This window comes from Panthera uncia, chromosome A2, assembly GCF_023721935.1.
Source record: "Panthera uncia isolate 11264 chromosome A2, Puncia_PCG_1.0, whole genome shotgun sequence".
In the NCBI taxonomy this organism is placed as follows: domain Eukaryota; kingdom Metazoa; phylum Chordata; class Mammalia; order Carnivora; family Felidae; genus Panthera; species Panthera uncia.
This window is the reverse complement of record NC_064816.1, coordinates 141,593,685-141,617,767: the sequence shown is the minus strand read 5'-3', so window position 1 is coordinate 141,617,767 and position 24,083 is coordinate 141,593,685. Positions and strand designations below refer to the sequence as shown.

The 24,083-nt window shown below is 43.7% G+C and overlaps 1 pseudogene; it reads right to left on the bottom strand.

Moving 5' to 3' along the window:
- The window catches only part of LOC125930470 (uncharacterized), a 53,711-nt pseudogene extending 30,438 nt beyond the window's left edge, over nt 1-23,273 (bottom strand).
- Nucleotides 23,274-24,083: the final 810 nt, after the last annotated feature.

Below are 24,083 nucleotides of genomic sequence, written 5' to 3'. Positions count from 1 at the left end.
TTGCTTGAACTTTGTTACTTAACTGCTCCTCTGTCTTTGAATTGCTCTGATTATTATTAGGTTCTTTTTTATTTGGGTGGACATCTGCCTTACGACGAGTTTGGCCTGTGTTCTTGGTTTTGTCCTACAGCCCTATTCAGGGAGAGAGGTCGGAAACCCTACTGCATATGTATATTCTATACATTGTGGTTTTTAAAAAAATTTTTTTAGGGTTTATTTTTTGAGAGAGACAGAATTCGAGTAGGGGAGGGGTAGAGAGAGAGGGAGACACAGAATCTGAAGCAGGCTCCAGGCTCCAAGCTGTCGGCACAGAGCCCCACGTAGGGCTCAAACCTACGAACTGTGAGATCATGACCTGAGCCAAAGTTGGATGTTTAACTGACAAGACACCCAGGACCCCCTGTATATTCTATACATTCTGACTTAATTTTATAACAAGGCTGGCAGGTGGGTATCTTTCACCTCCCTTTTACAGATAAAGTAACAGATTCAGAGACTGAAGATTCTGAATGATTTTAGAGACCAAATGAGTTGCCAGGGCCATGATATAACAAGTAATAGCTGACTGTCTGTCAGTAGTGGCCCTTCAAGTGGGAGAAGGGGGCAGGATGATACCTGATGGAACAAGGTTCATGTTCCTCATTGCTATGCAGAAAATCTCTTCATCTCCCAAATCTAGCCTACACCTGAAATAGGATGGATGGTAGGGACAGGAAGGTTGCCTGCTTGTCTTGTGCACACCTGTTTCCTTTATCCTCTTCCCTGGAAATGTTACCAAACTTCACAGGGGTTTCCCATGACAGCTGGTTAATTGTAATGTCAATTGAAGCCTTTTTAATGTAATACAGACTCATTGAGTCTATATAGGGAAATCAAATGATATTCAGACTCTGCGAGTACTTGCCAGGTCTCAATAAATACTTGTTGAAGTATCAAGTGGTGGCCTTTGAAATCAGAAGATACGGGTATCTGTGGGAATGCCATCTCCTCTACCAGGCACAGCTGGCATGCATCTACCTGAAGAGCTCCTGAGGCCGGCGTTGGATTGAGGCAGCATGGCTGGAGTAGTACCTAATGATCCCTAATCAAAAAGTGGGGGAAGCAAAGCTGGGTTGAGTGTCAAGTTGGAAGGAAAAAATTCCACATGGATCAGAATCAGTAGGAACTGGAATTAAGAATAAATTCCAATGCGAGAAGCTGTGGTGGGTGAGTAACGCAGGTCTGAAGGTGTGTAGATGGGTTTAATGTGAGCAGACCGTCCTTCTAGGTGTATCCCCTAGAGAAACTTTGGAACATGTACCTAAAGAGACAAGTTCAGGAAGACCCCATCCTTTAGCTTTTATTGATGCAGACATAAGTATAAAAATATGAAGATATCCATGGGATGGGTAAACACCAAAAAGTTAGGATAGTGGTTTGAGCTGAGCCCTCCATTTGTTGTTGTTGTTGTTGTTGTTGTTAATGCATAATTTAATTGTCCTAAGTTAAGCATCTAGAATCCTGTACTCAGCAGATATGTGTTTTGTGTGTGTGTTTGTTCTCTTAGCTGATGAGGCTGATGGAAACACAGAGTAGGAAGGAGTCAGAGAGAACATCAGGTCTCTCCTTTTGTAGATGATGAAGCAACGATGCAGGGGTGAACATTCCAGGTTGCTAGCGGTAGGACTGGGAATAAGAGCCAGGCTTTTCTGACTGCTGTCCAGGCCCCTCTGCACCACACCGTACATGATCTCTTAATGAAGGCTCTTTTCTGTAAACCCGTGTACTGGTACCATGCCCCTAGCCCTTTGTAGTCCTCCATTAGAGCACGTTTGTGGACTCTGGTGTTTTAAGGTATAAGTTTCTAAATTATAGCAACTGCATAGCTCACCAAGCCCTGAGTGTGTTTTTCTTCTGTGAAAATGTCTTAGGGTCTATCCACATTTCATTTTTTCCTCCAAGATGTTTTATATTTTTTTTAATTAGAAACAGACAACTTTTTAATAAAAAAATCTTATAAGCCCCAACTTTACATGGATTATTTGTCCTAAAAAAGCTTTGTAGGACAAATTCTTAAAAGTTGTCAATAATTAAATAATTTCAACAGGAAAAATCTTAGGGATTCTCAGCCCTCAAGCTCACATTCATTTGTGGTAACACAACATTAAGTTCAGTTAGAAATTGACATAATTGCTTCAAGGAGTAGCATAGTTACCACAATATGACCTAAAAAGGCATTGTACGTTCTCTATAATATGGTTCTTTGTCAGTTTTTCTTGAACTCCTTTGTAGCTATTGCACACCCAGAGTCTAAGGCCACAGTAAAACACAAAACTGCCTAATTTGGCAACAAAATATCAACCTTTCTTAAATTCTGTTTAATGCAAAAACAATGGAGTATATAGAAAAAATAAATCAGTGAAAACAGGGGCGCCTGGGTGGCTCAGTCGGTTAAGTGTCTTGACTTGGGCTCGGGTCATGATCTCACAGCTTGTGAGTTCGAGCCCCATGTTGGGCTCTGTGCTGACGGTTCAGAGCCTGGAGCCTGCTTTGGATTCTGTGTCTCCCTCTCTCTGCTCCTCTCCCGCTCACGCTGTCTCTTCTCTCCTTCAAAAATGAATGAACATGAAAAAAAAATTAAAAATAAATCAATGAAAACAATGTATTGCAGGTTAAGTGTAGGTTAAATGCCAGGGACTAGTGTTGTGAACTAATGAGCCCCAAGTGCTGTGGAATGAGAACTTCTGTACGACACGCTCCACTTCTAAAGTCACAGTGATGTTCACTAATGACTTAGGTCCTGTGGCGCCCAGCTGGTCCTCAGGTGCTGCATACACAAGTCATTCTTCTTAAATGCTAAGAAGTGCCATATACCGAAAATTGCATTATTAGAGGAAGCTGCCTGTAAAGCAGCTCTCAACCCAAGGGAATATATGGGTGTGTTAGAAATGGAAACAGGTGCACATGCATGTGTGTGCGTGTGTGGTGTGGCTGGGTCGATGGAAAAAAAGAAAAAACCAGTGTGTTAACAACTTCTTAAAGATGGGCGTGCAAGTAAACCCCTCTTTCCCTTTCCTCTGCCTTTGTCCTCAGCCCTGAGATTTATCAGTTTGATTTCATTCACAGTCACCGAAGGTTTTTCCTTCTGATAAGCATTGATGTCTTTTTGTAGCGTAGAATGAGTGACTGATGCATTGTTTGACCAGCTCGTAATCAGTGGTGAGTAGTGTCCAACATCGTATTTCTAAATAACGATCCTCCTTCAGTATTCTGTAGTCTTCTTCTGTCCCAGGTTCACTTAAAATTTCGATGACTGACTGCTTCTAGCCAAAGAAATCATCCCTCAGCTGGTTCTGCCTGGGTAAACTGAAACATCATTGGGATATTTCTGTTTTATTCAGTGTGATACTACTCTGATGCTTAAAATAGTTTGGGTGTAATTCTTTCTGCACTTGGGGAATGGTGGTGGTCTTTATTTTGATTCAAGTAGCAATAGTAATTTTCAGGACACAAGATACACAAAGAAACAGTGTATTTCACATATTTTCATAGTAAAATGTTGTTTTGTGAAGGTGAATGACAAGCTGATTTGTTGCATTTCCTCAAGCACATTAGTCTGAAGGCTGTGCTCTCAGATGTCTCCTCTTTTCTCTCTCCCTTTTGTCAGCAGATGGCGTATTACCGTTCCCTCTCACTTCTGTTTTCTTCGCCTTTTTATTCCCCTCTTTCCTCCTCCTCTTCCTCCCTTGCCAACCCCCCACCTTGGCAAACATTTGTCACAAGAATGGATGCTGTTATGAAAAAAAAAAAAACCAACAAAAAAGTCTGGCTGTGACATGTTGTCTTTTCAAAAGTACAAGAAAGAAAGGAGGAAACAGGTTTTCATTGCTTCGGGCATAATACAGCTGGCTAATTTTCTCTGCTAACACTTTATTAGAGGAACACTTGTTCCCCTTTAGAGCGGATCTGACATTTTTTTGTAACAGTTATGTTTGCTTTTATATTTCTATCATGTTGTTTTGCATGCAGATAGCGCCTCTTTTCCCTTTTAGGTGGTTGGGCCCTTTCATTAATTTTACGTGTTTTTACCTATTTATTTAGTAATTTTTTAGTGTTTTATTATTGTGAGAGAAAGAGAGTGCGCACGCTCGCACAAGTGGGGGAGGGGCAGAGAGAGGGAGACACAGAATCCGAAGCCAGCTCCGGGCTCCGAGCTGTCCGCGCAGCTTGAACGGACGCGGATGCAGGGCTTGAACCCACGGACTGCGAGATTATGACCCGAACTGAAGTTGGGTGCTTAACCGACTGAGCCACCCAGGCACCCCAATTTTATGTGTTTTTAAATACAGAACTTTTTCCACAGGAAAATCCTTTGATGTACAGATAAATAGATTAAAATACATTTGCACTTAATTTTGGGAGTAAAACTCCTGTGACAGTGATTGGGGCTGTCGTGAACATGAGGTACACATGAAGATGTGATTGGGTAGAGAATACGTACAACTTAATGAGAGGCTGTTAATGACTGGAAGAGGGCTCATTAATATGCGTTGTAAAACTAGGCTGTACGTGGAATGTGTGAGGGAGCTAATTAAATATTCTAAGGAATCCTACGAACCCCATATTCCTTCTATTCTTTTCTTATTCTTTCTGCCAACAGTAAATATCAAATGTTTCCAGAATGGATACTGCATAAAGAGCAGGTACACGGAATTGTCTGTGCTCTCAAAGGATGCAGTCTTACTGAATGTAATTTGGGAGTCCACTTTCCTGCTTTAGGAAGAATGGTAGAGTGAGCCCAGTTTGATCTTTAACGTATTATTACCACCGTCTCTGCTTGCGTAAATCCCAGTTGCAACACAGCGCCTTCTTTCTGATTATCTTCATTCTATTCCTACCCCTCTTCACTCACCCACCTACCTCCAAAGCAAAGTGATCTCCGGCTCCTCTGAACACCCGTAGCATTTGTGCATACCTGCTTTTTGACCTTGTCACTTCCTACTTGGTAGCATAGTTACTAACAGCTGTTGGACGGAAAGCATCTTGATCCCCAGTAGTTCTGAGCACAATGCCCTGAACGGAAATGCTGCCCACTATTTGACTTATTGAATGCGTATTGGATATTAACTTTATAAGTGCTTTGGCTCCTAGAATCAGTCAGACCTGGGTTTGAAACTCAGCTCTGCGATTCTGGCCAAACCTTAACTGCTCTGAATTTCAGTTTCCTAATCTGCAAAGTATATGTGATAATGACTGCTTGGTAGAGATGTTGTAGGGATAGAAAGCAGTGGTGTAGGTAAAACACAGTGCTTGGGGCATAGTAGATGCACAGTTTTCTAGATGTGTACCACATGTCCTCCCCGGACACAACACGCACACACACACGCATACACACACACACACAGTGTATGTGTGCATGTGCAAGATGCTAGGCCCTCAGAGACCAAACCACACAAGTCCTGTGCTCATGTTGCTTAAAGAAGAAATGAAACCATACAGGGTGCAGAATTGTGGTTCTGTTGGGGCAGTGGAGAGGGTGTACCATGGGAGTTCATGGGTTTCTCCCAGAGAAAGGATGGATATGGTTTAGGGAAAGTGTTAATGCAGAAGATGGCAACTGCGCAGAAGGTAGGAGAATGGGTAGGGCTTGAATGAATGTTACTGAAGGCTAGAGAGGAAGATACGTACTTGAAAAGATTTGTCTCTTCAAAAACTATTGTTGTGCAGTAGAACTTCCTGGTCAAGGACTGAGATTGGAGATGAATGTCTCTACTCATCTGCCGGTATTTTTCTCAGAAACTTGCATGCCTATATGGGCTTTCGGATGACCCACCTACTCCTTTTGGTCCAAGTGTGGTAGTTGCCACCAGGCATGTTGGAAACGATAAAATAGTTCGGTAGCAACTTCGCCAGCGTTCTAAATTTGGTAGTTGATAGCACTGTATTGGGTGCCTTTCCCATGGGCATGGAGAAGGGGAAAATTAACTTGGTAACTGCCCGTAAAAAATACATCAGCAGGAAGGTTTTCAGCTTAATGGTGATAAAATAAAATATAATACAGAATAGCTCCCTAGTCCTTTCCATGCACAGATTTTTCTAAATGCTTTGAAGTAGATGGGGGATAAAAGAAGCCTGTAATACTAAACCGTCCAAAAATGAAATCAAATGCTTTATGCCTGTTGGGTATTGTTATCACCCAAATTCAAGTGTGGACCTTAATGTGGAGTCTACAGTCGATAAAGTTAACACTAGTGATCCCAGTTGGCACAGAGAACTACCGCTCAGACTGCTGAATCCATTAAGTAATGGAATCGGGTTTAACTGTTCCCCTCAGAGGTTGAAAATCTTCACAATGAGGAAAAACCACCCATACACACAATAGGAATGTATTCGAGTCCTTACCTAAGGGCACTGTGACTGCAGTCTCCTTGGAAAAATTTTAGGAGTGATCTGAGCTCAGTTGAGTTGTGTTGTTCGGCCTCTGCTTTTCCTCAGCCACAGCTGGGCTGTGCTGCTGCAGGGAGGGCTGGAGGAGCTGGAGAGGGACGCAAGAGAGCGTCTCATAGACCCGTCTACTTCAGAGCTAGAAAACCGGTGACACGTGGCTATATAGAAGTCTCTTTAGCAGCAACTGCATTTGAGTTCAGGTACTTCTTTGATGTTGGGAGATGTCTGGTATATGTTACAGCAGTGAGGTTCCACCGACCCCATTACTGATCCTGTAGCCAGGAAGGGGCTGATCTCTCCTGGCTATTCGCCCTCTTTGCCCCACCTTCAAATGCCTCTCCGTTTCTTAGACTGTTTAAATCAGACATTGGGAAGAATTTATTTTTCCTCAGGCTTCGCAGTCCTGTTTTGGTTGTAAAACAAAGTCAGAAACAAGAGCCTGGAGGTGTGTGCTCTAGGGTTATGGTGCTGTTCCTGTCAATTACTTGCTGTATGATTGTAGGTAACTCAGTTTCTAAATACTTGTGTTTGCTCATTAGTGAAATGAACCTATCTCACTAGAGAACATAGATTTGTAACCTGGAATCCATAGATGGCCTTCTGTGAAACTACATATGTAGTTACATATTTTTGAAGCCCTTACCCTTTTTTTGGATTCTCAGAGGAGTCTGTGAACTCCTCTTCCCCACATTAATCTCTCTGCCTTGGAAGTTATTGTGAATTTGGTAAAAGATAATAGGTAAAAAGAGCTTTAGTAATACGAAAAACATCATTTCAAGTAGATTAGAATCAGTCTCTGCTGAGACCATCTAATTCATATTTCCTCTCTTTTGGAACTCCTCAATAAACACATCTGTTTTCTTGTAGTACCTCCCTTCTTCCCTCCTCATCTCTTCCATCTTTCCAGTTGTGGAAGATCTAGAATGGAAATCTGAGTACAGTTTTCCAGGCTTCAACACTTGTCAGACCTTTAGTTCAGTCTCAGACTTACTTTCCCTGACTGTGCTGTTTCAGCTTCTGCCAATGCTTTGGAATGTGCTGAAAACTGACTTTAGGGTCTTCAGTTTCCATAATATTCTTCTCGTTGCTTCTGCATTGGTGGTACTTCAGCCCCACATTGATATAGAGAAAAGACTAATTTCCTTTTTTTTAATCCTTTGAAAAAGATACCTTCAGCTGCTTACCCCATTTGAACTTATTACATATTCTCTTAAGTATATGAGCTTATCTTTTGTCAGCCAGAAACAGAAAGTAGAAAAATTCACCCTAGATTTCTTTCATAAGACTCTTGCATTCTAACCCAGATATAGGGGGAGATATAGGGGTGTTTGGGTTGAACATCGACTCTTGATTTTGGCTCAGGTCACGCTCTCACGGTCATGAGATTGAGCCATGTGTCAGGGTCTGTGCTGATAGCACAGCTCCCTCTCTGTCTCTGCCCCTCCCCCACTTGCATGAGCGGGCTCTTGCTCTCTCTCAAAATAAATAAACTTAAAAAGATAATAAAATGATAGATCACATAAATTTCCTAGTTCTTTGAGTCATCTATAATTACCTAACAAACCATTCCAAAACTTACTGGATTAACACAATTATTTTATTTGCTCATGACTCTGTGAGTTGGCTGGGGCTCAGTTGGGTGGTTCTTCTGCTGGTCTCTCTGATGACCTAGAGTGGTTGCAACAAGATGATGGCTGGGGCTGGAATATCCAAGACACCTTGGCTCATGTCCAACCACCTTAATAGGATCATCTGGTAGGTTTTGATCTCTTTCTCCCTGGCTTGCTTGGTCTTCTATATATGAGAGCCGCATATTGGTAGATATTTGAGAGGACAAGCCCCACTGTGCAAATATTTACCAAGCTTCTGCTTGCGTCATGCTTGCATGTACACCCCATCAGCCCAGCCCAGAATTGTGTGGGAGGGCATGACGCAGATGTGAGTACCAGAAGTCCCATGGTTCATTGGGAGCTGCTAAGATAACATGCCACATTAGCATATAGGAGTAGCTCATTTCCTATTTTTATGAAATGAGTGATTCAGGTTTTCAACGCAGGATAGTTCACAACTCCAGCGAAAGGGAAGTATGTCCTTTGCTCTAAGGAAGCTCAGATTTAGAAATCTAAACAACAAGATGAATTTACAGAGCTTGAGGCAATTGAGTAAGGGATAAGATTTTGTTAGAAATGTTTGTTTTGGAAGTTGTATTCATCTAGAACTCCTCATTAATGTATTTTAAGAATTCATTATAATACACCATTAATGGCTTGATAAAAAGAAATAGAAAGGGTGGCAAGGGAGGAAAGAGAATTAAAGAAAATTTTTTTTTAAGTTTAGGAGGTTTTTTTAAAATTTCTGGGAGTTGTCACTTCAGGACAATCAGAAATCAAAACTTAAAGCGTCTATGGTATTAAAATCTATGAAGGAAAACCACTGTGACATAGTTTGTGTGGAATCAGTCGTACAGATTGATGAATGTCAGGTCATTTTCTCAAGGAGAGTCATAGCCTTTCTCTTCCTTTGAAATATCTGAGGAGCATTTTAATTTATGAGAAAGACCTGACAGATTAGGAGAAAGATCTGGTTACAGTTAGAGAACAGAAAGCTCACTGTACTGAAGTATAGTATTTCTGATTGTACTTAAGTAGGTTACTTATGTGTAGTACTTTATTTCGTTTTTATTTTTTTAATGTTTATTTATTTTTAAGAGAGAGAGAGAGAGAGAGGGTGAGCACAAGCATGCGTGAGGGGAGAGGAGCAGAGAGAAAGGAAGACAGAGGATCCAGACCAGGCTCTGTGCTGACAGCAGAGAGCCCAACGTCGGGCTCAAACTCATGAACTACAAGATCATGACCGGAGCTAAAGTCGGACGGTTAACTGACTGTGCCACCCAGGCGCTCCCTACCTCCCCCCCATATAGTACTTCTTAAACTTACATGTGCAAGCAAATCTTGGGGAACTTATTACAGTGCACGTTCTGATTCGGTAGTTCTGGGGTGTTGTACTTTTCTGCTGAGCTTCGGGGTGATTCGGTAGTGCTTGTCCACCAACAAGGCTTTAGTAGACCTAACCCTTCTGAGGTTCCTATCCTGGCCAAGCCTTTCAGGTAAACCCCCTTAATTCTCATACACACTGGTATGTGACTTTTTACTTCTGTCATTGACCCCCAGCAGGACAAACAGAAGCCCTTTTAGTGTCTTATCACACATGCTCAAGCCATGTATTTCACAACTAAGGAATAGGTATTAATTTAAAACTACAGTTGGCCCTGGAACAACCTGGCTTTGAACTTTGCAGATCCACTTATATGTGGATTTTTTTTTCTGACAAATACAGTACAGAACTGTGAATGTATTTTCTTATGATTTTCTTTTTTTTTTTTTTATGATTTTATTTTTAAGTAATCTCTATACCCAATGTGGGGCTCAAACCCAAGACCCCAGGATCAAGAGTCACATGCTCTTCTGACTGAACCAGCCAGGAACCCCCTCTTCCTACTGATTTTCTTAATAACATTTTCTTTTCTGTAGCTTGCTTTATTTAGGAATACAGTATGTAATGCATATAACCTACAAAGTACGTATTAATCAATAGGTGTTTGTTATCCATAAGGCTTCCGGTCAGTAGTAGGCTATTAGTAGTTAAGTTTTGGGAGAGTCAGAAGTTATGTACAGACTTTTGACTATTTGGTGTGGGGGGTGGTTAACCCTCAAGTTGTTCAAGTGTTGATTTTTAGTTCCTTTGGCATATGGCATTAAGTCATTTGTATAAATCTGGCCTTTGTTAATGGCTGTAACCCGAAAAAAGAAAATTCTTGGTTTAAATTGGATTGATTAGTCCCTCAGGGATTTCTTAACCATAACCCTCATATCTGGCTATCAACAAGACTTTTGCTTGTCTCAGATTCTTCTTGAAAGCCAAGGTATATAGAGGGCCAGACATTCTGGTCTGCCAACTTTTGTCAAGTGCTAGCTGGTAAAATGGGATCAAAGTGTATTCACCAGCACTCCCAAGACTCCACGTGAGCCATGGGCCCTAGAGGTGTGGCCATCCTTCCTCACTGTGGTGGGTTCAGTTCTCCAGAACTCTGTTTCTTCTTCTGGGCTTACACATGCCTCTGGAAGTACTCAAGTCCAACCTGCCTTTTCCTATGCAGTTTTCAAAGTATATCCTTTCTTCCGACCTTCCTCTTCACAGAGGGAAGCAGTGCAGCCTCAGAGATCTAGCCCATCCAAATAGTCCTACCCAGAAATTTGTCTTCCAGTTAAAAAACACTTTTAATTGGAAAATTATGTACTAATCTTCACCTCAGAAGACACTAATAGCGGAACTCACTCTCTGAACAAAGGCGATGTGGGTAATAGGAGAGGGCTTTGGAACCAGACAAACTTGGATTTGCACCCTAGCTCAGCTGTTACTAGCCTGACCTAAATCGTTTTTCTAAATCAAATGAAATCTGGTGAGGGTTCCCACTTCTCAGGGTGTGTGGGAAATCCACTCTCAAGTTGTTGTTGGGACCCCTCACTTTCCAGAACGAGAGCAGGACTTCTGGTCCTCATCTGTTCGCGGTTGCCACCGTTCATGCACCTGGCCCGGACCCTTGTCGTCACTCGGAAGGGAGGCTCGTCGGTGTCTCTGCTTCCCTCGCGGCTTTGTACAACACCCCAAACCGTGTGTTTACGACAGTGTCCCCAAATACCGTGTCAACATCTTTACCTGAAATCTTGCCCCCGGCAGTGCGTAAACGGGTCAGGGCTTTGCTCTTCATGGGACCCTGACCTTCTCCTCTCCCAGTTTGGGGAAAATCAGGCCTACTGGTTGAATAACTCACTTTTTCAATCCCACAAGCCCACAGCCTTCATACCCATAGCTTTGGGGGATTCTAGCACTTTAATTCCTTTGGTCTCCACCTTTAAAACTCAGAGGTCCCCAGGTTAGTCCACCCATCCAGAGAATTTCCCTTTTTGTTATAAACACCACCAAAGGTAAAAAAAAAAAAAAAAATGTGTGTGTGTGTGTATAGTTACGACCGTTGCTGATATTACTGTGTGTTTACTTGGAGTCTGCTGCTCTTCTAGAAGACCGTAATTAATCTTCATTATTAAAAAATATTTATTTAATAATAAATTTATGTATTATTTAAAATTTTAATTATAAATTTATTATATAAATTTATATACACTTATGATATATATTATATATACATTTGTAATTAAAATTTTAATATTTATATATTTATATATAAATTTATAAAATAAATACATGTTATATATAAATTTATAATTAAAATTTTAAATAATACATAAATTTATTAAATTCATTTTTATTTATTGTTAGATGATAATATTATTTTAATTTATCTAACAACTCTAATGGTATTCCTATTTTTACGTGGAAGGAAATTGTGGCTTACGGGATTTGACCAAGCACCTGTGGCTAGTGAGCGGAAGAATCTCAGTGTGAGCGGAGATCTTTGGTTACGAAACCCTGGAAACACGGTGGTTGGGCTCTCACATTGCCAGTGACTCTTTGAGCTTGCGTATATTTGTTAAACGTATTTCCCTTACCTGAAGACATTGGCGTCAGGTGGTTGCACTCCATAGCATCCTTCCATCTAAACAGTCTGTGATTCTGCGTAACTGCCGTTTTACTTCCCCTCTTTTTCAGCCAGAAAAGTGACTTTTACACTGTAAGGTATACGCGGCTGCCGTAGTTCCCCGGGGAAAGGCAGCTCAGTGGGGGAGGTACCCAGTGACTACAGTTACAAATTAGTGTCTCTGAGCAACTAGTTTGTTGAAGGAGCTTTTGCAGGTAACCTCAGAAGGCCCCAATGTTGACCGCCTTTGAACAATCACAGCGAATTTGAAAGGGGTCAAATACAGAAGAAAAACCACTTTTGTCCAAATTTTAAATGAAGCAAGAGAATCTGGAAGCTCAGTCGATCCTTTGACTGTGGCTCACCAGTGGAACATAGAGTCAGAGAGGTGATTTATAAACCTTTATAAAAAAAGAGGTATTTATAAAATACTTTAGAAAAGTATGCAGTGTTAGGAGGTCCAGCATGAGATCACTAGAGGACTGATATTAAACTGACTTTGTTTCCTGTTTTGAAAGAGTCCACATATTAAGGGTATGTGGTTGATGTATTTTGTCTTGATTTTACTAAAGCATTTGACAGAGAATTCTATGAAGATAGTGACATGTTGATTAGATCAGTAGTTTCCTTTTTTTTTTTTTTTTTTTGCTCCCTCCTAAGAACTAGATTCTCATCTGCACTCCACACCTATTGGAAGAAAATTATTGAGCGAAGGGCCCAAGAATCCATATGTTAAAAAAGCTTATCCAGGTCCACTGCTGCCATTCCATAGACTGGCATTGGAGAAACACCACAGAAGTTTTCAAATTTGGGGAGAGGGGCAGGGAATCCCCTGCTCAAATAAAATTTTTTATGAAACTCTACCATATAAAACAGATAAAGCGACATATGATCCTAGTATAAATTTTTTGAAGTTTACACTTACAATTTTTTTTTAAGTTTGTTTATTTTGAGAGAGAGAGAGAGAGAGAGAGAGCGCGAGCGCACACCCAGGTTGGGGAATGGAAAACAAAGAGAGAATCCCAAGCAGGCTCTGTGCTGTCAGCATGGAGCCCGATTCAGGGCTCAAACTCACAAACCGTGAGATCATGACCGAGCCAAAACCAAGAGTCGGACACTTAACCAACTGAGCCTCCCAGGTGCCCCTGTGTTCATAATGTTTACTGAAGAGTCAGAACAATGAGGCTGTTAATGAAAAAGTTTAAATCAGGTGCTGATAATCCCTGTGTTATAACTGTGTATTCACATCAGCTTCTGTGTTTCATGAGATTGTATACTTTGCTTTAAATGCATAATATTTAAGAAATCTGCTCTTATAATTACTCACAAATTATAACAGGGTTTTTTTGGTGTGTGTTTGCTTCGTTTTTAAATGACTTGCCATGGAATCCCAGGATACTTTTTTTTTAATTTTTTTTTTTTTTAATGTTGATTTATTTTGGGGACAGAGAGAGACAGAGCATGAACGGGGGAGGGGCAGAGAGAGAGGAAGACACAGAATCAGAAGCAGGCTCCAGGCTCTGAGCCATCAGCCCAGAGCCCGACGCGGGGCTCGAACTCACGGACCGCGAGATCGTGACCTGAGCTGAAGTCAGACGCTTAACCGACTGAGCCACCCAGGCGCCCCCCAGGATACTTTTTAATTCCCCTAACCTAAGGTAGGGAATATTTGTTTCAGAACTGTAACCGTGTAATGAAACCTATGGAAACAATTGCTCACATTCCTTATCATAAATCTAAAGTCATACAGGAAACATCTAACTCCTAGAATAAATATTTATTCTCTCTCAAATAGGATATTATCACAAAGGACTTTTTACTGTGATGAAAGCAAGGCCGTATATGTGCCCCTGAGCCTCGCCTGGCATTTAATGGAAGCCCACACTTGGGCGTGGTTTTGTATGTGTGTGCTTACTTGAACAACTTCACGAGAGCGGACTGTGCACACTGGTGTTTTTCCTAAGACCGAGGCAGGCCTACAACTTCCCTTACCAGTGTCACACTTACAAGAAGCCCACGTGTGCACATAGAGGTCCCCCAGCCAGGGTCATGAGGCATGACCTGTGTATCTGCAGTGGGTGACGAGTTTGTATATAAGCCATTTCGGTGTCATTTAAAACAACTAGAGCTTTGAAAATATATAAAATACATTCGAACATTAGGAACAGAGGGTGGTGTCCTCGGAGCACCTCCATGGGAGTGCTCTTTTTGAAAACATGGATCTAATAATATTGACTGATTCATGTTGAGGAAGATCCTTGATTTTCTGCAGAATACACAGATAAAGTTGGGGACAGCTAGGTAGTTGCAGATGAGAAAAATACCACAGTTGAGAAAGTGGATTTGTGTACACAAAGAATAGAGTACTGTTGAGTGCAAATGGGGAAGTGATCTCTTCTGGCCAGAAAATCAGGGAAGGCTTCCTGGAAGAGAAGACATCTGACGAGGCCTTTGAGGATGTTTAGGTCTTGGGTATGAGAATTATGAGGGAGAAGAAATGATGTTGTAGGGCAGTTCACCTTTTTGGAGAGTATGATTTTAGGCAAAAATAATGTACATGTCACTATTCTCTTACACAGATAACCTTCTTCACTAGTAAATTAGCTGTATGCGCATTCAAAAGTAGAATCCATTCATAATCTGAAAAGAGGATCATTTTCATACATTTACACATGCCTCAAGTTTCCTTCAAAGTTATCACTGTCAGACAGTGATTCACTTATTCAGATTTAGACCTTTCCAGTGATACTTTGCCCAACTTGGCTGCCCCTTTAATACCTCCATGCATCATAAATGTACCCTAAACGTGGCCTCTGCAAGAGGCCATTCATTCATTCATCCAGCTATTCGCCCACGCTGGCATATTGAGCACCTATATATGCGTAGGTCTTGGTGAGTTCTAGGCACCCAGCAGTGAACAAGTCAGCACTGGAGGGTGAAGTGGGTGCCTGGAAACCACCTAAAGTTCTTATCGCTGAACTGCATTTAAGAAGATAACAATGCAACTTTTCCCACAAACTGATAACAGCATAAAGTGTACACATCCCAGAGCGTTTACATTTTAACAAGGATCAAAGCTTCGCCTCAAACTACTTCTAATCAGGAGGCGTGTGAGGGGAATTGTGGTTTGAGCCTTGGGTCTTTTCCAGCTTATACGGCTTCTTAGGCAGCAGGATTGGTACTGTCCTATCTGTACTTTAAGGTGGAGACTGGCTCTGGTAATACTCCTCTCAGCAAAGTAGCCTAAAGACAACTCTACAGCAGGAGGGAAATCAGTTAGATAGTCCATAATGGCAAAGAGCTCTTTCTGAGGGGCAGGATTGCAGAGCATGGAGAGAGGGGGTGTAGCCTGGTGGCAGGTGCACAGAGCCCGCGGGTGCATAGCCCGGCTCTTGGTGGCTGGGTGAGCCATCCAACCCCCCTGTGCATCTGGAAATACGGATGATAATGGTAATTACCCACCTCAAAGGATTGCTGAAGGTCAAATAAGTTAGTATAGAAAGAGCATTTAGAATTGTGTCTGCCGTAGAGTAACTGCATTAGGTTAAATTAGCTATTATTTCTTTCAGCCATGTGTTTTTCCAGTTTGCCCATTTTCTGAGAATATAGAGTAGCTATAGAGGAAGAGTGCGTAATTAGGTGATGAGTAATTCCTTCTTTCCCCTCTTCGCACCCCCCACACTCCTGCTCCACAGACCCCAGAGTTAACTTGTTTTGTAAGGCTATAACATCATATTTGAATGTATGACCTTGAAATTTTCTGATTAAGTAGTTCTGGGCAAAGCTCTAATGGTTGGAAAATAAATCAGGCCTCCCACACATACCTGCTCAGCCAAGAATTTGTTTGCCCCAGGAACCGTGGGTGGGCGGGAGTGGAAGCAAGTCCACACCCAGGCTTATGTGAACTCTCTGTTCCTGCTGGAGACTGGGGTCATCCTTCTCCCTTTGCTTACCAGTGCTTCCTGGTCATTTCTTTTCAACCTCAGTTGAAGAAATAGAGAAACAAATATTTTCCTTTCTCATTTTCTCTCTCCCCAGCTCCAGGGGAACACTCCCCCCATCCCTGCTTGTGCGTTTTCTCTAGTTTGGCTTTGTATTTGCCCCTTGGTATTGCACTTGTGCAGATTTCTCCCAAGCCCAGGAAGACAGCATATGGTGTCTGATGATGGACTGTAGGGGTCCCTGCATGGTTCCCCAGTTTCAGGGTCTGCGGCAGGGCCCTCCCGGAAGTGCCCTGGAATTTTCTGTTGGTTTTTGTAGCCAGGGATAGAGAACCCCGCCCCTGCCTTTGCATTGGGACGAGTCACAGGTGCTCCTGCCTTCCGGGAGTGTCTGGGGGACACCTGCTGTCTGCGTCCTGGGGAGACGGGTGAGGGCTCCTCGGAAATGTGCCATGTTGAGACCTGTGGTCTGTGTGACCCTCGGGTACTGGTTCCTGACTTGTTTTGTTTTTCTTTTTGGTCCATTGTCCTAGTGAAGCCCTCTCGTTAGAGCAGGTATGCTCTTTTCTGAGCCTGAGAGTGGGTGTGTACCAGTCCCTGTCCTGTGGGAGGCAGTCCGGGATGAGGTGGAACGAGGGCTTCTCAGACCTGGGGAAATCTCTTTGGACAGAGCGAAGCTTAGAAAGTCATGTGACCTTTCTGAGCCTATGTGATCACTCCTTGCCCATCCGGTGAATGGGAAGCCATGCGGGACGTGGAGAGCTCCCAGGAATGCGTCCTTCCTTTTCCTCTGTTTCCTTCTCAAATGGTGGAATGCAGGCTTATGGTAGGGACAGGTAGGTACTGGGTCAGTTTTTTTCTAATAACCTAACGGGCTTCAACATGGGGGACTGGTATTTGGGGGCCTTTGCCCTGTAGTCAGACTCCGGATGAGCCCACCTCAGGAGAAGCATCCTGCGCCCTCCTGGCTGGCCGAGGACTCGGAGAAGCAGCAGAAACTCCTCTGGAATTTTGCCACTTTATATCCCCTCTAGTTTGCTCAAGTATAAGGAAGAACTGGCAAAATTAAAAATGAAAAGTTGTTTTGAAAATTACACCCTGTCTCCAAACAGCCGCAGATCAAGAGTAACCACCAGACATCCTGTTGCTCGGCATGCTGGCTGGTCGGGGGTTGCTGGGTTCGGGGCTCTGCCTCGGCGTTGGGCCTTGAAACAGGCCCGTGTTCTGGATCAGTCGGCACAGGCCACCTCTTAACTGCCACGGTAAAACCTGTCGGATAAAGAGAAGTCAGCACGATAAAATCTGCATCTGGACAGTGTGCTGTGCCTTCCTGCTCATTTCCATTTTCCAAATCTAGGATATTTTTTTGTTTTAAAGAGGTGCTGAAAGAAGTTTATCTGATTGTGTGACTTGATGTGAGGCCAGAAAACTTCTGCTAACGTCTCTGAAATATCTCTTTCAAAGCTATTTTTTAAACCTCCTGAAGTGAACTGAAGACCTTCACTAACTCCTAGACTCTAAAGTTCTCATTATGGAGAAGGTCCACCCTGCTTCCTGCTAGAATAAGGAAAGGGGGTGACAGTTCATATGCAAATAGCCCCACCACCCGCTAGGAGGCGGCTGAAGTGGCTTCCTCAGGCCTTGTCCCAGAGCCACCGGATTGGATTGTCTGTGTGGCACCCGCAGAGCCCAGGGCAGCTCCGCAGGAAACAGTGGGACTACTGGGCGAAGGCTGTCGGGGAGGTAAGGGTGGGGATGTGTTTACAGTCCCCTGTGAGCAGGAAGTGGGGAGAGGGGAGAAGGCACTCAGTCTGGGCCACCAGTGCTGATGCGGGACCAGGCTTTGTGGGACAGTTTTCTGGTTTCAGGTGTGGGTTCACCTGTCAACTCTTCTTTCAGAAAGGTGTGGTGAGGTCTGTGGAAATCCTCCCAGATAATAATTACCATTATTAGCGATGGTTCTGCAGTTGCCCGGTTTATTCACCTGTGTGTCCCTCCCCTGAGAAATCCCAATCAGGATGGCCCTCCATCTAAGTGACACAGAGCACGTACTTGTCATGATTTGAGTGTTGCCAGTGGTCTGATAAGAAGCAGATTAACTTGGGTGAAGATTCTTAAGAAAACAAGAACAAGAGGTGAAATGTAATTCCCTTTATTGGTATTAATTAGTAATTAGGGTAAAGGCTTGCATGAATTTCGGGAAGGTTTGGTGACACCATTGGCATTTCTGGTATGCAGAGTTTTAGCACAAAGGCTCATAAATATTTTTTTTAATTAGTTTTGAGAGAGAGACAGAGGGAGAGGTGGAGAACACAAGTGGGTAAAGGGCAGGGAGAGAAGGAGACAGAATCCAAAGCTGGCTCCGGGCTCTGAGCTGTCAGCACAGAGCCCAAGGCGGGGCTCTAACCCACTTCGTAAATATAAAGTATTGCCAAGGTGTTTTGCCAGTAGTGGCCTCTGTACCTGCTTTAATGATATACTTACTCCAAACTTTAGGGAAATGCCATGGGCATATTTTCTGCAAGTTTCCCAGTAACTATGAAAGATCATTTCTTGTGTACAAATTAATAGGGAAAGCCATTTGTATTATTAAATAATAAGTATATACGGGTATTTATATGCATAAGGAAAAGCAAAATTTGGGGATTGTTTCTAAGCAATTATTAGATTAAACAATAATTAGATTAAAACATGCATGAAATGATACACCTTAATGGATGTTGCAGTAATTTCTGTCTCTCTACATAGGGTAGGTCCATTCAGACTACCTTCCCTCTCAGTACCAGAAGTCCCTCTATGATAAACATAACAGATAATAATTCAGGCATCAGATCCCCTCTCTTCACTTCCCTCCCATTCTCTTCCTCCTTCTCTCCCTCCCTCCACTTTTCATCTTATACTGGGTCCAGGTCACTGTGGTTGGCACTGCAGAGACACAGGTAAGTAGCCAGGAGGCTGCCCTCGGAGGCCTCACTGTAGAGAGCGGGTAGAGCAGAGTGAGTTTGCACGGGCTGGTGTGTGATGCTCTCTGCACAAGGGGCGGGCCCTGGACCTGCTCTCAGAAGAGAGACCGCACGGGACTCAGAGGTTATGCGGAAGCTGAAGTCTCCAGTCCGAAGAGGTGGCCTGGGAACGAAGAGCCATTCTAGGCACAGCGCTTGTGATGCCCAGGGTCGTGAAACCGTGTTTGGGGACCAGCGTGCAGCCTGGCTCCGTTGTGACGTGTGATACCTGGGAGGGGCAGGGCGGCAGAAAGAGGCTGGCTCAGTGATGATGGGAGCTCACTACTTGGCAAACAACAACAACAGAACAAAACACGAAAAAGGTGCTGTGACTGAGGAAGTGTATTGTGTTAGAAAGTTTTACCTTATATTGTGCCGAGTTTGTCCCCTTTTCTATTTTACCGTTGGGTTAGAACCTCAGGAGCCAGCACAGAATGAACCTGTCCACTCTTTGCCACACGCCTTTATGTGTAGGTGATGTTTCACTTCTTTAAGTCTTGCCCCAAGCTGTGCCCACTACCTTCATTTATCCTTTTAAATAGGTTTTGGTCGGGGAGCCTTGGTGGCTCAGTTGGTTGAGTGTCTGACTCTTGGTTTCGGCTCAGGTCACGATCTCACAGTTCATGAGTTTGAGCCCCACATCATGCTCTGCGCTGGCATTGCGGAACGTGCTTGGGATTCTCTGTCTCCCTCTCTCTCTCCACCCCTCCCCTGCTTGTGCTCTCTCTCTCTCAAAGTAAATGAATAAAAAACTTAAAAAATATATAAATAGGTTTTGGTTAATAGTTTGTTTCTTTAACATAAGCCAGCAGTAATTCTAGTTGGTTCTTTCAGAGTCTGCGAACAAGTGATTATGATCTCCTGCATTGATCTGCATCTCCAAAACAGTTACTGCCGCCATACCCTTTTGTCAGGTGGCACCTTTCTGCCGGGTTCCTCCCCCCGCGGTTTTACAGGATCCCTGAGCAGGGAAACAGTCAGGGGTTATGGGTCCGGCCTCCCGTCTGTGTCCTTACAGTCTCCTCTTTCCGCCACCTGATTTCCTTTTGGTCGTCTTAGGGCTCCACAGAAACAACAAGCAGGCCTTTCTCACACATGGGCTGGGATCTCCCCGCCTCCCCCCTCCCCCCCCCCCAATCTCACCACTTTTATCTTCTGCTTTAGAAGCAAACTAACAAATACATACCTGTGAAATGGCGATAAAAATTATTGAGGATGAACTAAAATATTAGCACAGGGCTGAGGGCTGAGAGAGGTATGCCATAGCTCAGGTTACATTTTCACACGAATAATCTGCGATTAGAAAATACCAGCTATATTCTGAAGGAGAGATTTGGCCATGTGTGTAATATGGGACCCATCTGCTTGACAGGGTAGGGGTTGGCTCCAATGAAGGGCTCTCTAGGGCTGATTATTGATAGAAGCCAGTAGTGCTGGTGCCTGAAGCAATCAGTTGGCCATCCACTTTCCCTCTTGATAAACATGTCATGCTTTCCCAGCCTTCCCAGCCATACCACAGTTATCTATGGCTTAGCTTCTTTGCAAAAAAAAGGAAGAGATGGAAAATGTTGAGTGACTTCGGTTCTTTCACACCCTCACCTCATGCTGAAGCTGGGAGCTTACCTATAGCAATGGTCCTTTTTGGGGACCATTCTTCCCCATGGGGAGGGGATGAATGAAGAAAAGGGAGAAGAGAAAGACAACCTTATGTGTTTGGTCAAGTGGGAATTTCAGATTGAATCTGTTAGCCAAGGAGGCCCCAGAAAAGATTGGGATGTTGCTGGGATTTAATTATCCTGTACCACGGAGGGCAGATTCTTATTTTCGACACAGAGTGAAACAGTCTTAAATGCCGATGTCTCAGTCTCTGCCCCTGGTACTTCAAAGGGAATAGAAGGGAGAGGGGAAGGAGACAGGACAATAACACTCTGCTGTGTACTCGGATTGTGGTCCACTGACCAGCAGCATCAGCTTCACCAGAGAGCCTTCTAGAAATGCCGACTTTCAAGCCCCAACCCAGAGGTACCAAGTCAGAACCTGCATTTTGCAGGGTACCTGCGATTCCTGGGGACCTTGAAGTTTTGGAAAAAACACGGCTTTAGGAGGCAGTGACCGGAGTCGATTGACAGACCATGAGATGAGCAATGTACCCACCCGTCTTAGCACACTTGGAGAAATGCTGAACAAATGCGGCGTATCAACTATGGGTATTAAATGCTGACAATCAAAGTTTAATTTTGTTTGCAGCTAGAGACCAGGCCCACTGATCCTGTTTGACCAAACAGCAGCATTCTGTTTAGGGAAAGACAGGGGTTTGTTTAGGACACAGATGACTGCCCCTGGCTTGGTGATAGCAAGTGAGGAGTTGCTTCCTTGCCCTGGGGCAGAATGGTTTCCGGGACAACAGTGAAGCCACGCTCTCCTCCCCCCGCCCCCTCCCCCCACATTGACCATAGAGCAGAGAATAAAAAGAGCACTTAATTTTTTTTTTCCCACATCACGTTATTATCATGGGTTTCTCAGGGAGAAAATTTGCAAGAAAGAAAATCTGCACATTCTTTAGTGATGTGCCAAGCATTTTTTTTTTTTTTCTGGTTTGAACTCAAACTGATACACCTGACAAACGTCAGGGTTAGATTATATTGATCTAAGTCTGATTTTAAAACTATATCTGTTTGTAATTCTTCCACACTGTGATGCAAAGATTTTTTTGTGTGTTGGTTTTTTCCACTCTCTGTGATGATCATATGTTAATTCTCTATAGATAACAATCCACTAAGTTTTCTTTTATAAAAGTAAGAATTAAGACCAAAAAAACCCCAAAACCCTGTTATCGATAAAAGGATTAAGATTACTAGAATCAGTCAAGTTAAGGGAGTTAGGGTTAATCCCAGGGCATTTCCTTCAAGTGCCATGAAGAACCCATCAGCTTGTTAGAAGCCCGTCCACGGCTATACTCTAGTTGGAGCAGCTGTACTGTCTCGCCTGGGTTATTTCTGTAGCCCACTAACTGGTCTTGCTCTCTCTTCAGTCTGTTCTCAGCCCAGCCAAAGCATATTTGCCTCTGCCCAAAACAGTTGGCTTCCAGGGCTCTCAGAAGAAAACCCAAAGGCCTCTTAGTGTCCTAAGAGGCCCATCGCTTACCTCTCTGACCCCATATCCTATTACCATCTCCCTTGCATATCCCAGTTAGACAGGCCACACTTCTGCCTCGGGGCCTTTGCACTTACTGATCCCTCGGTCCGGAACTGTCTTTCTCAATATATTTACATAACTGTATTCCAAACTTTCTTTAGATCTTTGTTCGTATGTCAGTTTCTCAGCGAGGCTTTTTTTGACTAATATATATGCTCCTTGTTTGTCTCCTTCTAGAATATTACTTCCTTGAGAAGAAGGGATTTTGTCTTGTTCGTCTTGTGTTCACAGCACTTAGAATGATGCCTGGCTTATTCAAGGTGCATTGTGTTTGTGGTTTGAATGAGTGAAGTTGCCCCTTTCCAGCTCCCTGACTAGACATGAATTTAGATCCGAGGGCATTGTGGGACTTCTTGCTCCCAGTTCTGTTCTCATTCACGTCACGTAAGAGGGCTAAAACGTTGGGAGAACATCTTTAAAATATTAACCACAGCTGTGAGCCATTGAAAGCATTCTACACAGTGAGTTAGGAAATGGCAGCTAATTGTTGATTTGTAAGGCAAATGGGAGAATAACCCAGCACCATCCAGGTCCCCTGTGTGCCGGCACCTGGGGAATAGGAGGGAGGAGCAGTGTCTGGGGCCTCGGTCAGGAGTCGTCACACTTTCTTGCCATGGGCCCTTTGCTTGTGCTTTATCCCGCTCAGTCTCTCGCGTCCCCTCCTCCGAGGATTAGGCTTTGGGCGTTTGTGTGCACACGGGTGTGTATGTACATTTGTTTGCCAGTGCTGTCTCATCAGGGGCTTCCTTTGGCCACAGTTTATGTTTTCCTTTTTGTTTACAGCGTTTCTTAGTAACTCACTGCCACAAGTCCTCTGCACAGAGTCGCTACCCAAACGTATCTTGAACTTCGTGCTGTTTCTCTTCTAGTATCTTAAGATTTATTGTGGCCATGGAAGTCTAGGAAACCGTAATGTTACAGAAGTGAATGTAGACAGTGCCCATATGACTATCATCATCGCAGGGGTAGGAGGACATCCGGGGAGGACGGAGCCCAAACGGGGAAGCCGTATGGTCTACCTGACGGAATGGTTCCTGTTTCGGTGATGGATGCAACAGCTTCTAACAGCCCAAAGCCATCCTTCCTTCGATAAAATATCTCTTGAGTGTCCATGCTTGTGGAATGTGCTAATAAAATGAGCACAGCATCCACCCGCATGGAGCTTCTCATACTCTAATGAGAGGAATAAACAAAATCACGTCACTGTGTAATTATAAACTGTGATAAATGCTATGAAGGAGAAAATCACGGTGCTATGGGAGCTTAAAATAGGGGCATTTGTCCTAGTCTTGGGGTCAGGTCACATTCGAGCCCAGACTTGCAGGTTACTAGGCATGTGTTGTGCTTTGGCAAGGTGGGGGGAGGGGGGTGGTGGGGAGGGGCAGAATATTGTGCCTTAATTTCCAGGCAGAGGAAATGAGGTGTGCAAAATCTCCGAGGTGTTGAGGGTTTTTATGTATTCGAGAGATTGAAAGGAGACCAGCTTGGCTGGAGTGGCTGAGGATGACGGGGACGGTGGTGCTGGAGGAGGCCGGGCAGGTCAGCCAGGGACAGGAGAGGCTTTGGAGTGCACTTTCGGGTCTTTATCATGAGCTCAGTGTACAGCCCTAAAGGGGTTTAAGTAAGGCTGAGCCACGACCTATTTTCTGTCTCTGAAGGTATACTCTGTACACAGGGTGGATCATGGACTGGAAAAGGGAGAGAGTGGAAGCGGGGCAAATACCTGCAAGCATCCTGTGTTTCTCCAGGAGAAGGATGATGGAGCGAGGATGGAGGTGGCACAGGAGCTAGGAACCCTTGTCTGGAGGGAGAATGTTGGAGGCCAGTGGCATCGACGTCGTGATTGCTCTCATTTGCTCACTGAACAGTCTTCTGTTCGTTTGGCTTGATCTTAACCTGCCTGTAAGGTGCCTATACCTGGGA